Source organism: Schistocerca nitens, chromosome 2 (genome assembly GCF_023898315.1).
Source record: "Schistocerca nitens isolate TAMUIC-IGC-003100 chromosome 2, iqSchNite1.1, whole genome shotgun sequence".
Taxonomy (NCBI): domain Eukaryota; kingdom Metazoa; phylum Arthropoda; class Insecta; order Orthoptera; family Acrididae; genus Schistocerca; species Schistocerca nitens.
Window position 1 is genome coordinate 393739412 of NC_064615.1, and position 17109 is coordinate 393756520.

General features: G+C 43.3%; 1 protein-coding gene across 4 annotated transcripts in view; it reads right to left on the reverse strand.

Moving 5' to 3' along the window:
• Nucleotides 1-17109, reverse strand: part of LOC126234421 (probable inactive tRNA-specific adenosine deaminase-like protein 3) — a 612850-nt gene that overhangs the window by 228715 nt on the left and 367026 nt on the right. For all 4 annotated transcript variants that reach the window (XR_007544722.1, XM_049943111.1, XM_049943113.1 and 1 more), the window contains exon 4: nt 11229-11324. The gene's annotated coding sequence lies outside the window, so the exon portion shown is untranslated. The remainder of the gene's footprint in view (nt 1-11228; nt 11325-17109) is intronic.

The window sequence follows — 17109 nt, forward strand, 5'->3', positions numbered from 1 at the left end:
GGCACGAAGTCGGCGTTCCAAAACATCCTAAAGGCGTTCTATAGGATACAGGTGAGGACTCTGTGCACGCCAATCCATTACACAGATGTTATTCACGTGTAACCCACTCCGCCACAGGCAGTGCATTATGAACAGGTGCTCCATTGAGTTGAAAGATGCAATTGCCATTACGAATTGCTCTTCAACAATGTGAACCGAGAAGTGTTTAAAATGGTTCAAATGGCTCTGAGCACTATGGGACTTAACATCTGAGGCCATCACTCCCCTAGAACGTAGAACTACTTAAACTTAACGAACCTAAGGACATCACACACATCCATGTCCGAGGCAGGATTCGAACCTGCGACCGTAGCGGTAGTGCCTCGCAAAACAGCAAGGGGTGCAGGCCCCCTCATCTACATCTACATCTACAGTTATACTCCGCAAGCCACCCAACGGTGTGTGGCGTAGGGCACTTTACGTGCCACTGTCATTACCTCCATTTTCTGTTCCAGTCGCGTATGGTTCGCGGGAAGAACGACTGTCTGAAAGCCTCCGTGCGCGCTCGAATCTCTCTAATTTTACATTCGTAATCTCCTCGGGAGGTATAAGTACGGGGAAGCAATATATTCCATACCTCATCCAGAAACGCACCCTCTCGAAACCTGGACAGCAAGCTACACCGCGATGCAGAGCGCCTCTCTTGCAGAATCTGCCACTTGAGTTTGCTAAACATTTCCGTAACACTACCACGGTTACCAAATAGCCCTGTGACGAAACGCGCCGCTCTTCTTTGGATCTTCTCTATCTCCTCCATCAACCCGATCAGGTACGGATCCCACACTGATGAGCAATAATCAAGTATAGGTCGAACGAGTGTTTTGTAACCCACCTCCCTTGTTGATGGACTACATTTTCTAAGGACTCTCCCAATGAATCTCAACCTGGCACCCGCCTTACCAACAACTAATATTATATGATCATTTCACTTAAAATCGTTCCACACGCATACTCCCAGATATTTTACAGAAGTAACTGCTACAAGTGTTTGTTCCACTACCATATAATCATACAATAAAAGATCCTTCTTTCTATGTATTCGCAATACATTACATTTGACTATGTTAAGGGTTAGTTGCCACTCCCTGCACCAAGTGCCTATCCGCTGCAGATCTTCCTGCATTTCGCTACAACTTTCTAATGCTGCAACTTCTCTGTATCCTACAGCATCATCCGCGAAAAGCCGCATGGAACTTCCAACACTATCTACTAGGTCATTTATATATATTGTGAAAAGCAATGGTCCCGTAACACTTCCCTGTGGCACGCCAGAGGTTACTTTAACGTCTGTAGACGTCTCTCCATTAATAACAACATGCTGTGTTCTGTTTGCTAAAAACTCTTCAATCCAGCCACACAGCTGGTCTGATATTCCGTAGGCTCTTACTTTGTTTAGAAGGCGACAGTGCGGAACTGTATCGAACGCCTTCCAGAAGTCAAGGAAAATAGCAACTACCTGGGAGCCTGTATCTACTGTAATATTTTCTGGGTCTCATGAACAAATAAAGCGAGTTGGGTCTCACACGATCGCTGTTTCCGGAATCCATGTTGGTTCCTACAGAGTAGATTCTGGGTTTCCAAAAACGACATGATACTCGAGAAAAAAACATGTTCTAAAATTCTACAACAGATCGACGTCAGAGATGTAGGTCTATAGTTATGCGCATTTGCTCGACGACCCTTCTTGAAGACTGGGACTACCTGTGCTCTTTTCCAATCATTTGGAACCCTCCGTTCCTCTAGAGACTTCCCGTACACGGCTGTTAGAAGGGGGGCAAGCTCTTTCGCGTACTCTGTGTGGAATCGAATTGGTATCCCGTCAGGTCCAGTGGACTTTCCTCTGTTGAGTGATTCCAGCTGCTTTTCTATTCCTTGGACACTTATTTCGATGTCAGCCATTTTTTCGTTTGTGCGAGGATTTAGAGAAGGAACTGCAGTGCGGTCTTCCTCTATGAAACAGCTTTGGAATAAGGTGTTTAGTATTTCAGCTTTACGCGTGTCATCCTCTGTTTCAATGCCATCATCATCCCGGAGTTTCTGGATATGCTGTTTCGAGCCAGTTACTGATTTAACGTAAAACCAGAACTTCCTAGGATTTTCTGTCAAGTCGGTACATAGAATTTTACTTTCGAATTCACTGAACGCTTTACGCATAGCCCTCCTTACGCTAACTTTGACATCGTTTAGCTTCTGTTTGTCTGAGAGGTTTTGGCTGCGTTTAAACTTGGAGTGAAGCTCTCTTTGCTTTCGCAGTAGTTTCCTAACTTTGTTGTTGAACCACGGTGGGTTTTTCCCGTCCCTCGCAGTTTTACTCGGCACGTACCTGTCCAAAACGCATTTTACGATTGCCTTGAACTTTTTCCATAAACACTCAACATTGTCAGTGTCGGAACAGAAATTTTCGTTTTGATCTGTTAGGTAGTCTGAAATCTGCCTTCTATTACTCTTGCTAAACAGATAAACCTTCCTCCCTTTTTTTATATTCCTATTAACTTCCATATTCACGGATGCTGCAACGGCCTTATGATCACTGATTCCCTGTTCCACACTTACAGAGTCGAAAAGTTCGGGTCTGTTTGTTATAAGTAGGTCCAAGATGTTATCTACACGAGTCGGTTCTCTGTTTAATTGCTCGAGGTAATATTCGGATAGTGCACTCAGTATAATGTCACTCGATGCTCTGTCGCTACCACCCGTCCTAAACATCTGAGTGTCCCAGTCTACATCTGGTAAATTGAAATCTCCACCTAAGACTATAACATGCTGAGAAAATTTATGTGAAATGTATTCCAAGTTTTCTCTCAGTTGTTCTGCCACTAATGCTGCTGAGTCGGGAGGTCGGTAAAAGGAGCCAACTATTAACCTAGCTCGGTTGTTGAGTGTAACCTCCACCCATAATAATTCACAGGAACTATCCACTTCTACTTCACTACAGGATAAACTACTACTAACAGCGACAAACACGCCACCACCGGTTGCATGCAATCTATCCTTTCTAAACACCGTCTGTGCCTTTGTAAAAATTTCGGCAGAATTTATATCTGGCTTCAGCCAGCTTTCTGTACCTATAACGATTTCAGCTTCGGTGCTTTCTATCAGCGCTTGAAGTTCCGGTACTTTACCAATGCAGCTTCGACAGTTTACAATTTCAATACCGATTGCTGCTTGGTCCCCGCATGTCCTGACTTTGCCCCGCACCCTTTGAGACTGTTGCCCTTTCTGTACTTGCCCGAGGCCATCTAACCTAAAAAGCCGCCCGAGTCCACACCACACAACCCCTGCTACCCGTGTAGCAGCTTGCTGCGTGTAGTGGACTCCTATCCAGCGGAACCGGAAACCCGACCACCCTATGGCGCAAGTTGAGGAATCTGCAGCCCACACGGTCGCAGAACCGTCTCAGCCTCTGATTCAGACCCTCCACTCGGCTCTGTACCAAAGGTCCGCAATCAGTCCTGTCGACGATGCTGCAGATGGTGAGCTCTGCTTTCATCCCGCTAGCGAGACTGGCAGTCTTCACCAAGCCAGAGAGGATTTCCTCCGATCCATAGCGACACACATCATTGGTGCCGACATGAGCGACCACCTGCAGATAGGTGCACCCTGTACCCTTCATGACATCCGGAAGGACCCTTTCCACATCTGGAATGACTCCCCCCGGTATGCACACGGAGTGCACACTGGTTTTCTTCCCCTCTCTTGCTGCCATATCTCTAAGGGGCCCCATTACGCGCCTAACGTTGGAGCTCCCAACTACCAGTAAGCCCACCCTCTGCGACCGCCCGGATCTTGCAGACTGAGGGGCAACCTCTGGAACAGGACAAGCAGCCATGTCCGGCCGACGATCTGTATCAGCCGGAGACAGAGCCTGAAACCGGTTCGTCAGACAAACTGGAGAGGCCTTCCGTTCAGCCCTCCGGAATGTCTTTCGCCCCCTGCCACACCTCGAGACGACCTCCCCCCACTCTACCACAGGTGAGGGATCAGCCTCAATGTGGGCAGTATCCCGGGCAGCCACAGTCGTAGTCCGATCGGGGGATGCGTAGGACGAGCTGGCCGTCTCCGACAAACCCCCATCCGGACCCCCACAGTGATGCCCATTGGCAACAGCCTCAAGCTGTGTGACCGAAGCCAACACTGCCTGAAGCTGGGAGTGAAGGCATGCCAACTCAGCCTACATCAAAAATGGTTCAACTGGCTCTGAGCACTATGGGACTCAACTTCTGAGGTCATTAGTCCCCTAGAACTTAGAACTAGTTAAACCGAACTAACCTAAGGACATCACACACATCCATGCCCGAGGCAGGATTCGAACCTGCGACCGTAGCGGTCTCGCGGTTCCAGACTGCAGCGCCTAGAACCGCACGGCCACTTCGGCCGGCACAGCCTGCATCCGAACACAGCAGTTGCAGTCCCTATCCATGCTAAAAACTGTTGTGCAAAGAACGTCTGAACTAATCTACAGAGAGCACAAACAATTCGACACAAAATTTAAACGATTGTTAAAATACAAGACTGCCTAGTAAATGCAGTAATGCTGCTACTTGCGCACTGCTCGGCGGCGGAAGGAGACTACGCGATTTTACACTATTCAGGTACTAAAACGCGATGCTACAACTCTCAAATATATAATACGCCCGAAATTTATGAATTAAACAATGCAAGTACCAAAAACACGCAAAGAAATTAAGAATTAAACTATGTAGCAAATAAGTGAGCTAAGAGTATACGACTTGCTACTCGCAGCTGCTTATCCAACGGCGGCAGGGAGCACATTGGCTGTGACCAACCGTCACTGGCCGTTCAAAACAAAAACAGAAGACAGACGACTACGCGAATTTACACTATTCAGGTACTAAAACGCGATGCTACAACTCTCAAATACTATAATACGCCCGAAATTTATGAATTTAACAATGCAAGTACCAAAAACACGCAAAGAAATTAAGAATTAAACTATGTAACAAATAAGTAAGCTAAGAGTATACGACTTGCTGCTGGCAGCTGCTTATCCAACGGCGGCAGGGAGCACACTCCATGAAAAACATGACCACACCATAGTACCATCGCCTCCGAATTTTACTGTTGGCACTACACACGCTGGCAGATGACGTTCACGAGGCATTCGCACACCCACACCCTGCCATCGGATCGCTACATTGTGAGTGGCCGCGCTGTTTGAGGCGCCCTGTCACGGATTGCGCGGCCCCTCCCACCGGAAATTCGAGTCCTCCCTCGGACATGGGGGTGCGTTTGTTGTTCTTAGCGTAAGTTAGGTTAAGTTCGTTTAAGTAGTGTTAAGTCTAGGGACCGATGACCTCAGCAGTTTGGTCCCTTATGACTTCACACGCATATGCGAACATGTGCCAAATTGTGTACGTGATTCGTCACTACACACAACGTTTTTCCACCGTTGAATCGTCCAATGTTTACGCTCCTTACACCAAGTGAGAAGTCGTTTGGCATTTACCGGCGTGATGTGTGGCTCGACCATGAAATCCAAGTTTTCTCACCTGCCACCTAACTGTCGTAGTACTTGCAGTGGATCCTGATGCAGTTTGGAATTCCTGTGTGATGGTCCTGATGGATGTCTGCCTATTACACATTACGACCCTCTTCAACTGTCGGCGGTCTCTGTCAGTCAACAGACGAAGTCGGAATGTACATTTTTGTGATGACCGTATCCCTTCACGTAGGCGTGAGAATTCCATCCTTCGTCACCAATAAACAGCAGTCAGCATGGGTGCATGAACTACGCTGCGGAGGCCCATAAGCCGTGATGTTCGCTGACCGTTAGTTAAGAAAATACTGTTAGTAGTCCCCTCGTTCGTCTGGGCAGTCAGTTGCTCAACAGTTGCACGTCTGTTCCCCCGTACACATCTCCGCAGCCATCGTTCACCACTGTCACCTACAGCAGGTGTAGTTTTGGAGATTTTTTTTTGTCATCAGTCTTCTGAATGGTTTGATGGTGCCCGCCACAAATTCCTCTCCTCTGCTAACTTCTTCATCTCAGAGTAGCACTTTCAATCTACGTCCCCAATTATTTGCTGGATATATTCCAATCTCTGTCTTCCTCTACAGTTTTTGCCCTCTACAGCTCCCTCTAGTACCATGGAAGTCATTCCCTCATATCTTAACAAATATCCTATCATCCTCTCCCTTCTTCTTATCAGTGTTTTCCACATATTCCTTTCCTCTCCTATTCTGCGTAGAACCTCCTCGCTCCATACCTTATCAGTCCACCTAATTTTCAACTTTCATCTCTAGCACCACATCTCAAATGCTTCGATTCTCTTCTGTACCGGTTTTCCCACAGTCCATGTTTCACTACCATACAATGCTGTACTCCAGACGTACATTCTCAGAAATTTATTCCTCAAATTAAGGCCGATATTTGATATTAATAGACTTCTCTTGGCCAGGAATGTCCTTTTAGCCATTGCGTCTGCTTTTGATGTCCTCCTTTCTCCGTCCGTAATTGGTTATTTTACTGCCTAGGTAGCAGAATTCCTTAATCTTCTTCGTGACCATCAATCCCGATGTTAAGTTTCTCGCTGTTCTCATTTCTACTACTTCTCATTACCTTCGTCTTTCTTCGATTTACTCTCAGTCCTTACTCTATACTCATTAGACTGTTCATTCCGTTCAGCAGATCATGTAATTCTTCTTCACTTTCACTGAGGATAGCAATGCCATCAGCGAATCATACCATTGATATCCTTTCACCTCGAATTTTAATTCCACTCCTGAACCTTTCTTTTATTTCAATCATTGCTTCCTCTATGTACGAGCACTTCGTTCTTGGTGGTCCACTCTTTATTATTCCCTCTTGGCTGTTGTACGTATTGTACAAGACTCGTCTCTTGCTATAGATTACCCTACTTTTCTCAGAACTTCAAACATCTTGCAACATTTTACAGCGTCGAACACTTTTTCAAAGTCGACAAAAGCTTTGAACGTGTCTTGATTTTTCTTTAGACTTGCTTCTATTATTAACCTTTCCTAAAGCCAAACTGATAGTCATCTAGCGCATCCTCAATTTTCTTTTCTATCCTTCTGTATATTATTCTTGTAAGCACCTTGCATGCATGAGCTGTTAAGCTGGTTGTGCGGTAATTCTCGAAACTTGTCAGGTATTTCCGTCTTCGGAATTGTGCGGATAATGCTTTTCCGAAAGTCAGATGGTATGTCGTCACACTCATATATTCTACGCACCAACGTGAATAATCGTTTTGTTGCCACCTCTCCCAATTATTTCAGAAATTCTGATGGAATGTTATCAGCCCCTTCTACCTTATTTGATCTTAAGTCTCTCAAAGCTCTTTTAAATTCGGATTCTAATACTGAATCCCCTATCTCTTCTAAATCTACTCCTGTTTCTTCTTCTATCACGTCAGGGAAATCTTTCCCCTCATAGAGGATTTCAATGTATTCTTTCCACCTATCCGCTCTCTCCTCTGCGTTCAACAGTGAAATTCCCGTTGCACCCTTAATGTTATCACCCTTGCTTTTAATGTCACCAAATGTTGTTTTGACTTTCCGACAATCATTTATTTTTCGATGTCTTCAGATTTTTCCTGCACTTCCTATTTATTTCGTTGGACAGCGACTTTTATTTCTCTATTCCTGAGTTTCCCGGAACATTTTTGTACTTCCTCCATTCATCGATCAATTGAAGTATTTCTTCTGTTACCCATGGTTTTTTCGCAGTTACCTTCTTTGTACCTATGTTTTCCTTCCCAACTTCTGTGATGGCCCTTTTTAGAGTTGTCCATTCCTCTTCAACTGTACTGCCATAGATGTTAAGTCCCATAGTGCTCAGAGCCATTTGAACCATTTGAACCAACTGTACTGCCTACTGAACTATTCCTTGTTGCTGTATGTACAGCCTTAGAGAACTCCACGCGTATCTCGTCACTCCTTAGTACTTCTGTATCCCATTTGTTTGCGTATTGATTCTTCCTTACTAATGTCTTGAACTTCAGCCTACTCTTTATCACTACTATATTGTGATCTGAGTCTGTATCTGCTCCTGGGTACGCCTTAAAATCCAGTATCTGATTTCGGAATCTCTGTCTGACCATGATGTAATCTAACTGAAATCTTCCCGTATCATCCGGCCTTTTCCAAGTATACCTCCTCATCTTGTGATTCTTGAACAGAGTATTCACTATTACTAGCTGGAACGTGTTACAGAACTCAATTAGTCTTTCTCCTCTCTCATTCCTTGTCCCAAACCCATTTCTCCTGTGACCCTTTCTTCTACTGCTTCCCCTATAACTGCATTTCAGTTTCCCACGACTATTAGATTATCATATCTTATCATATCCCTTTACATATTGTATTACCCTTTCAATATCCTCATACACTTTCTCTATCTCTTCATCTTCAGCTTGCGACATCGGCATGTATACGTGAACTATCGTTGTCGGTGTTGGTTTGCTGTCGATTCTGATAAGAACAACCCTATCACTGAATTGTTCACAGTGATACATCTCTCCCCTACCTTCCTATTCATAACGAATCCTACTCCCGTTATACCATTTTCTGCTGCTGTTGATATTACCCTATACTCATCTGACCAGAAATCCTTGTCTTCTTTCCACTTCACTTCACAGACCCCTACTGTATCTAGACTGAGCCTTTGCATTTCCCTTTTCAGATTTTCTAGTTTCCATACCACGTTCAAGCTTCTGACATTCCACGCCCCGACTCGTGGAATGTTATGCTTCCATTGATTATTCAATCTTTTTCTCATTGTAACCTCCCCTTTGGCAATCTCCTCCCGGGGATCCGCATCGGAGACTATTTCGGAATCGGAATGGAGAGATCATCATGACACTTCTCCAATTACAGGCCACATGTCCTGTGGATACACGTTACTTGTCTTTAATGCAGTGGTTTCCATTGCCTTCTGCATCCTCATGCCGTTGATCATTGCTGATTCTTCCGCCTTTATGAGCAGATCCCCATCCCTCGGACAAGAGAGTACCCTGAACCTCCGTCCGCTCCTCCGCCCTCTTTGACAAGGCCATTGGCAGAATGTGGGGTGACTTCTTATGCCGGAAGTCTTCGGCCGCCAATGCCGATTATTAATCAAAGTTTAAGCAGCGGCGGGATTCGAACCCGGGGCCGAAGACGTTTTGATTATGAATCAAAACGCTACCCGCAGACCACGGGTTAGAGATTAGCGTGTGCAAACAGACAGACACGACGATTTTGGATAAACCTTTAAATTCCGGTTTTTTTTGTGAATCAATTTTGATGAAGTGACGCCTACACCTTGCCCCAAGTTACGATCACGTTACCTGTGGAAACCCCATGAAATTTCGTGAAGTACGAGGGTTACCCAGAAACTAACGCACCGTATTTTTTTCTGAGCCGAAAACAATAATACGAATGCGAAACGTTACGTATGTATTATTTGAAGTCTCCTGAGTGAGTGCGCCACGTTTCCGTCACTTGCGACAGATAGCGTAGCTGCACGACCGTTTCAAAATTGCGTCTGTAGGTGATGTATGTTACAAGCAACGTGCCGTCATTGAATTTCTCACTGCAGAGGAAGAAACTGTGGGGAATATTCACAAACGCTTGTGCAAAGTCTATGGAGCATCTGCTGTCGACAGAAGTACAGTTAGTCGCTGGGCACGGAGGGTGGGGTCATCAGAAGGAGGTTCGGCGGAGCTCCACGATTTGCAGCGGTCGGGGAGACCATCCACGGTTGTCATACCTGACACACCTGACCTAGCCTCCTCGGACTTCCACTTGATTGGGCCTTTAAAGGACATCATTTGTGGAAGACATTTTGAGGACGATGAGGAAGCGATTCACGCAATGAAGCACTGGCTCCGCCACCAGGACAAGGATGGGTACCTGACAGGGCATGCACACCCTTGTTTCGCGCTAGAGGAAGGCCATAGAACTGGATGGAGATTACGTGGAAAAAATGGCGTGTAAACAAAGAACCATTCTTTCATGTGTGTAATTCTCATTATGTCTAACAAAGAATCGTTGAAGGAAAAAATGCGGTCCACTACTTTTTGGCCAACCCTCGTAGTTTTGGAGATAGTGTTTTCAGACAGACACGACGGTTTTGCAGTTTTATTATTAGTAATAGATATGTAGGTGACATTAACAGCAATGGCATTATTACACTTCCCTTGGAACATGATTGCGCAACTCATGCTGCTAGCCACGGGGATGGTCATTATATTGCATCTGAGATCGCCGCTGGGTTACTGAAGTATGATGGTCTCTGCAAATTCAAGAGAAACCACAAACATAAGTGTCAAGTGTCGAATTCGATTAAACTTGGCGAAAGCGCAGAGGCGTGAAACGGTACAAGGAAGATGCGATGCGAAAACTCAGTGTGAGATAAAGATTATGACTGAAATGTGCAGACTGACTTGTCGCTATGGTATACCACAAATACCGTTGAGACACACTGCAGTTATCTCGAATACCACTTGACAACACACAGTGGTGGCTCCCGCCATTGATGAAGGTACTAATGGGCTCCATAGAAAGATGCTTTTCTTAACAGTCAGGTACCACAGCCACCCAAAATTTCTGAAACAACAGCATTTCAGCCACACGCTGTAATTCTTGTTTATTTCACACAACTGGCCACTTTCGGATGCTACGCCATCTTCAAGCGATAGTTTACGTGCGTAAGGACAGGCCACTAAGATGGCCAGCCACCAGTATAGGGCGCGCAAATCTGTAACTTAAGAGAAGTTGTCGTCCGTAAAATTGATATACAAACAGTTTAGAAACACTTTCATAAACGATAAAACCGCCCAGTGAGAGTCAGTTGTGGAAAAGTACATTGTCATAGTGTTTCCTGTCGTCAAACACGTAATAACGTCAGCAACTGACTGCAAGTCGTCGTTCCTGTTCGCGTCAGCACAAAGATTGCCGTTATAAAGGCACTCAGGGGTGAGCCTGAACCTGCCGCACCAGCATATTGTATCGATGCCGCTCAACCACTCTGGTCATACTGGTCCTCTGCGAAAATCACTCTGTACAACGGCATACTTGGTCCCGAATTAAATTGGAATCGCGAACTTAATAAGTGTAAGGTTCTAGAACGGGGGAGGGGGGTGGGGAGGAAGTAGAGTAGAGATGTAGTTATAAACAAGACAAAAAAACACAACTAATGAACAGGCAGTGTTGGACACCAATCGACATACCTCTGAAAGATGTCGGGAGAACAGTGTAACTTCTTCCTGCTGTCAATCCGATTTGGTATTCACTTTCTCTCCAGCGAATGTCAGATGCTTTAACCCCTGTGACAGAAAATCAACATTTCAGAAATATGCCAATAATTAAAATAAAAACATTTTATTGAGCTTCACTGATAATGAGCAACAAAATGTCACCTTGATTGATGTGTAAAAAATCAGATTAATACCAAATGAATTTTGATATGCTCACTGGCTGTATATATATATATATATATGCTCACCCCATATATATATATATATATATATATATATATATATATATATATATATATATATATATATATATATATATATATATATATATGGGGTGAGCATAGCCTACTGCTCACGTTCTCAAAATCAAACCGGTCTAGTCAAGTGATTTTTGGACTACGCTGCTTGTCTACAATTTGCCGTAATAGCTAATTTTGTACATTAAACGTATTCGCCTGTTTTATATACGTTTCTGAACGTATGAGTTTCACTAACAGCTAAGGTACGATTTTGTCGTTGCCACGGATGTGAAGAGAAGTATGTGATAAAAGGACCAGTTACTTTACATAGGTATAAACAACAACACTTCTACTGTAGAGATAATTTCTGCGATTTTATGGTCATGTGTTTACGAGACAAATATCAGATAAATTTGTAAGTGCGTTTGAGTAAACTGCCTGTCAGTGTATACATATCGGTGCTATGTTAACACGCAGATAAAATTTATACATGACAGTCTGATGAACGTCATTCAGTCTATTAGGTTCTCAGGCTCTTGTCAGTATCTAAGTATATCTGCAGGAAATAGTTTTCTATACAGTGACACTGTGCTTAATTAAATAGAACAGATTCGACAATATGAATCGGTGCTACAGATACGTAAAAAAAAAAAAATAGTTGGCTCTCACTTCTTTTATTAGCCCAAAATTCAAGCACAGATTTTGATTTTTTTCTTTTTTTATGCATAGTGTATGGTTTTACTTCTCTGATGAGATGGCAAAAAATGTTATAGGTATTTTACTTGTCTACATAAAACAGAAGCGTAAATAAAGAAAAATGTAATGTAGTAATGGACAAGCAGGTGGTGCAAATCGCTTACTGTGTTTGCTGTAACAATTTCATAGTTCCGAACGCGTCGTTAAATTCGAGACATTTCGGCGCCACTTACAGTGTCATTGTAACCTAATTAATTAGAACAACAGAATTAGAACAATAGCACAGTGCAATAGAAAAAAACATTGTTGTCTGTCACGATCTCGTTACCGAGAAAACGTAAATAAAGTGGAACCTGATTATGATACTGCGGCGAAAAAGCACGATGCCACTGCTCTTCACATCTATAAGCCAATTACAGTTCTTGGTATCAAATTGTTAAGATGTCTGTAAAAGGCGTACACAAAGTTTCACTGTACATCTGAAAGTGATCTATCTGTAGCAGCGAAGTAATTACACTCAAAGTACGCTAAGCGCTATACGGGATATGGTGCACCGCCCCAAAAGCATGTGACTTGAGCTGTAGAAGATTTGCTGGCGTAAGTCTCATTCTGCACATCCAAATGCTCATTCCACTGATATTTATACTCTACGGGTGCATCACGATATGACTCTAAACGGTATTCTATTTCTGTACATCTTGGATCATGCCAGACGTTATCGCAGCAAACAGCTTCCAATATTCCCTCGCGAAAATGAATCATACTGCGATATTTATCTGGTAAATACGCAAAGAAATTTCAGCGTAGTGGAGTCACGTATGCGAGATTAATGGTGGCTCAAAGCGAGATGTTACAAGATTCACAGAGCTCTGCATTATGACAAAGACATGAAATATCTATAGTCCACAGTGTTCCATTCCATAAAGAGAGGACTAAACTACGGAAAACGCTTCTTTTCCCAAGTACAAAACGTATGAAAGTTATATCGTGCAACGGAAAGAAAACTGTGTTAATATCATTTGTATGTCGTTTTCAGATTAATGGTCCTGACTCAGCCAGGAAACCCAGGGTAATTTTTTTCGTGAAAAATGAAATTTATCTCGTAATGTTACAGAACGACTATCATTTCAGTTTGTGAATCCACAGCGCCTTGACCTGCAACGAGAGACAATAAACATCACATTATATTGGTATGGAATATTCTGAAAAAGCCGTATCGCAATAAATGCGTATATACCAGGTAACAAAATTTCGCGGTTCTTCCGTCGTACTCTGAAAATTAATAGCGTGTACATCATAAAACGAAGAGTAACGACGCCTTTTTGTGTGTTTCACGTCTGGCTGATTTTGTAAGCGCCATAAAGTGTCAGCATGTGAATGGTTTAACTGCATGATTTTTGTGTTGGTGAACGCGTTGCACAGAACATTATTTCTCCTCCTTTCTTTTGTTTCATTTATTCATTTATTTGCTATAGCAGTTTCTTGTAGCCAAGTTAACAACTGCCACCTGAGATACATATCCTGAAATAATCAAAAGTTAGCAGTCAGAGAATAAAGTCCACACTTTTCACAAATAGATGGCAGAGCATGAAGTTTCTTTCAGTAGAGATTATTAGTGAAGTTTGCAGTCATGAGTTGTAGGGATAAAATGCATCAGAGAAGCCAATCGTCTGGTAAAGAGTGACCGTGTTACAAAAATTGCAGCAACCGCAGACCTTATACATAGGGTGTCACTAAGCTTTGTTACCCGTGGACTGACCAAAAGTTCATATGAAGACGGAAGCCCACAGCAAAATGCAGTATGCGTGTTATATTCTGAGTGCTGTGATGGCAGTTAGTATTTGAGGTCAGTTTCACTGCCAATATGGTGCTTTCAACAATACGCAACCGCCTGAACAAGGTGAAGAACGACTCAGGTACTGGGAAGTATGTACGACGGGTGACGAAACTGGCACGACAAAGAGATTCTTAAGAAACAGGTGCCAGTATCAAAGTTGCCTGTGTGTGTTATTTGTCTTTTTTTCACTCAGTGCTATGGTGTCACGAACGACAATACTAAGGGAAATGCTAGGCTAAATATTAATTTCTAAATTTTAAGGTTCACTTAAGTTACTAAGCTAAAATATTTTAATGGTTCTAAAATTTTTTCTTTGTAAGTAATTCTGCTTGTTAGACGAAACAGCGGTAGACATTTTTGGCTTTGTCTTAGAGATCATTTTTTAGCCTTATCCGGTCCAAGAGGTTCCCATGTCGCCTTCTTCTCTACCTCACAGTGTATGAAAGCTGAATAGTTAACACACGTGTATAAGGAGGCACGATTGTACTTTTTCGGTTGATAATCCGCACTTCCCACACATAATTTCATCATATACCAAAAGCAGCTTCATCTCCTAATATCTGACATTTAAACTAACTCAAAGGATGTGGTACATGAGGTCTAATTTCGAGTAGATGGAACTTTTCGTTATGTGCTGAAGGAAAACAGATGCGTTCAAGATGAAAACAAATGGTAGGTTTCATTCAACATATCAGTTACTTCAATCTCTATATCAGTTATTTCAGAGCAGGTAACGACATCATTTTTAAAAAAGTGGATGTTAAACACTACAGCAGTAGTGTACTTGCCTAAAACAGGAAAATACTTTTACAAGTCATTTTACTCCTATCATGTCTTAGTTATTGGTTCCAATAAATGTAGATACTTAAAAAGTTCTAATTTCCAATTGACTTCTCTTCTGTCCTGAAAACAACGTGTGCTACACTGCATTTTCAGCCCTGTTGTTGTCTTGCACATGATTATAACGAGCCATTTTTTTGACGTGACTCCCATCAGAAATCTTTTCTCTATTTGGAATCTGGTATATCCATTTGGTGGAATGCTATGGATTTGAGAACGCAAAATTTTGACTCTGAGAGAGAGAGAGAGAGAGAGAGACAGACAGAGAATCGCGAAGGTTAATCCCTCCTGATAATCTGTGCAAGACTAACAAAACCAACGTGCAACAGAATCCATACTAGAATTTACACACTAAACACTGCCTCAGTACTCTTGCGCCCCTCACGCAGGTCATACTGATACTCAATTTTCCAATCAATTTAGGCAGTTGCGCGACCTCCGATCGATATGACACAGAGTGTTGCGACATTGTGGTCGCTGAAGCACATAGAAGTTTGACGGAAACATTGGGTTCGTGCCGCTGACCAGTCTCCAGCTGAGGAATCCTTAGTTCGCCTGAACATTATGTTTATATCTAACAAATCTAAATCTTAATTTTATTTACTGTATTCAGCGAAACAAGCACGCCAGGCAAAAGAACCACTCTGCCCAGGGGACATCAGTGTAATACCATGCAACACAGCGTCCAACCTTTATAATGGTCCCACTTCTCCAAGGAAGAGAGTCTAACCGTTTCTTCAAGAATGCCATGTCCAGTTGAAGCCATTCACTGGTGATTAATTCCTACAGAGCTACATAATTAAGGGGACACGGAGCGCTACGTTTCACCTGCAATTCCAAATTGTATTAGATATTTTCTGTGGTTTAAGATTAAGTGATTTGACATGACGAAACAGAAATCAGGTGCAACTGGACACTGACACAAATCAAATTTATGGCAGACCGGGACCCAAACCGGGACTTCCTGCTTGTCGTGAGCGGTTGTCTTAACAACTGTGATTATCCGAACACGCTTCCCGTGAAGCCCAAATTCCCATAAATGGCACACTAAATACGTAGCGTCCCCTGTCCGTTATTCTCATGGCTCGCAGCCTCATCTGATTCCTGCAAGAGGTCGAACTAAAAAGTGCATCTGCACTGAAGGTGTCATTATTTGCGGTCAAGGCGCATATACGAGGGAAGATCGGAAAGCAACCCACAATAATTTTATTACTAAAAAGTTTAATAGGAAACAAAACAAAAAAATCATAAATGGACTTACATCTTTTACCTGCTTTTCTATATAGTCACCAACGTCCTCAGCACATTTCTCACATCGTGGTAGGAGCGTAAATATGCTCTGTTGGTAGAATTCCGTTAGATTGGAGTATAGCTATCTGCAGTCGGCTGATTTCACTTCCGTATCTGTCTCAAATCGCTGGCCTGCCAGTAATTTCTTCATGGGAGCAAACAGATGAAAGTCCGACGGTGCGAGCTATGGTGGATGGTGGAGCACCTCCCACCCAAATTTGGCCCTTTCTGCTGTGTGTCAGGCTCTTAGGCACTAACTTTACGAAATTTTACAGCGTCACGGAAAATATCGTAGACCGCACCATAAGAAATAATGAGCTGCCGCGATAAGTTCCTCAGTTACACACGCCAGTCGTTCAAAATTGCTGTCGCACTGGCTCCGACATACTGCGGGGTTGCAACTGTTACCGGCCGCCCGGAGCATGGCTAATCACTAATGTTCACACGGCCGTCTTGGAAGAACGCACACCACCTGGAGACATTGCTACCGTCCACACAACGATTCCTACTCACGCCACTCATGCTCCTGAGAATTGCACTCGGTTTATGTCCTTCGGATGACGAATATCGAACTACACTTAGCTACTCTTCACAAGTTGACGACAGTAACATACGCTCTATTTTTGTTTAGGAGTTCAGGCCTCTCTTGCTTAGCTGTACACTGAAACAAAATACTCTCTGTAACACTAACTTCAAACTATACCGTCGTGAAATTTCAACATTCCAACTGTAATACCAATGGGGAAAACAATTATTGTGCGTCACTTTCCGATCCTCCCCCGTTTTTATGTGTGTGGTGTCTGTTATTTCGGACATGTCAAAAAGAACAGACACCGTAAGTATAAATTAGCTGATCTGGCGAGAAAGTCGAGGAGCGACAGCATGCCCTGAGAGTTCGTCAAAAAAGGAACGTGGTCGAGCAGTCCTGGGAACACGGCTGCTGTCACAGCAT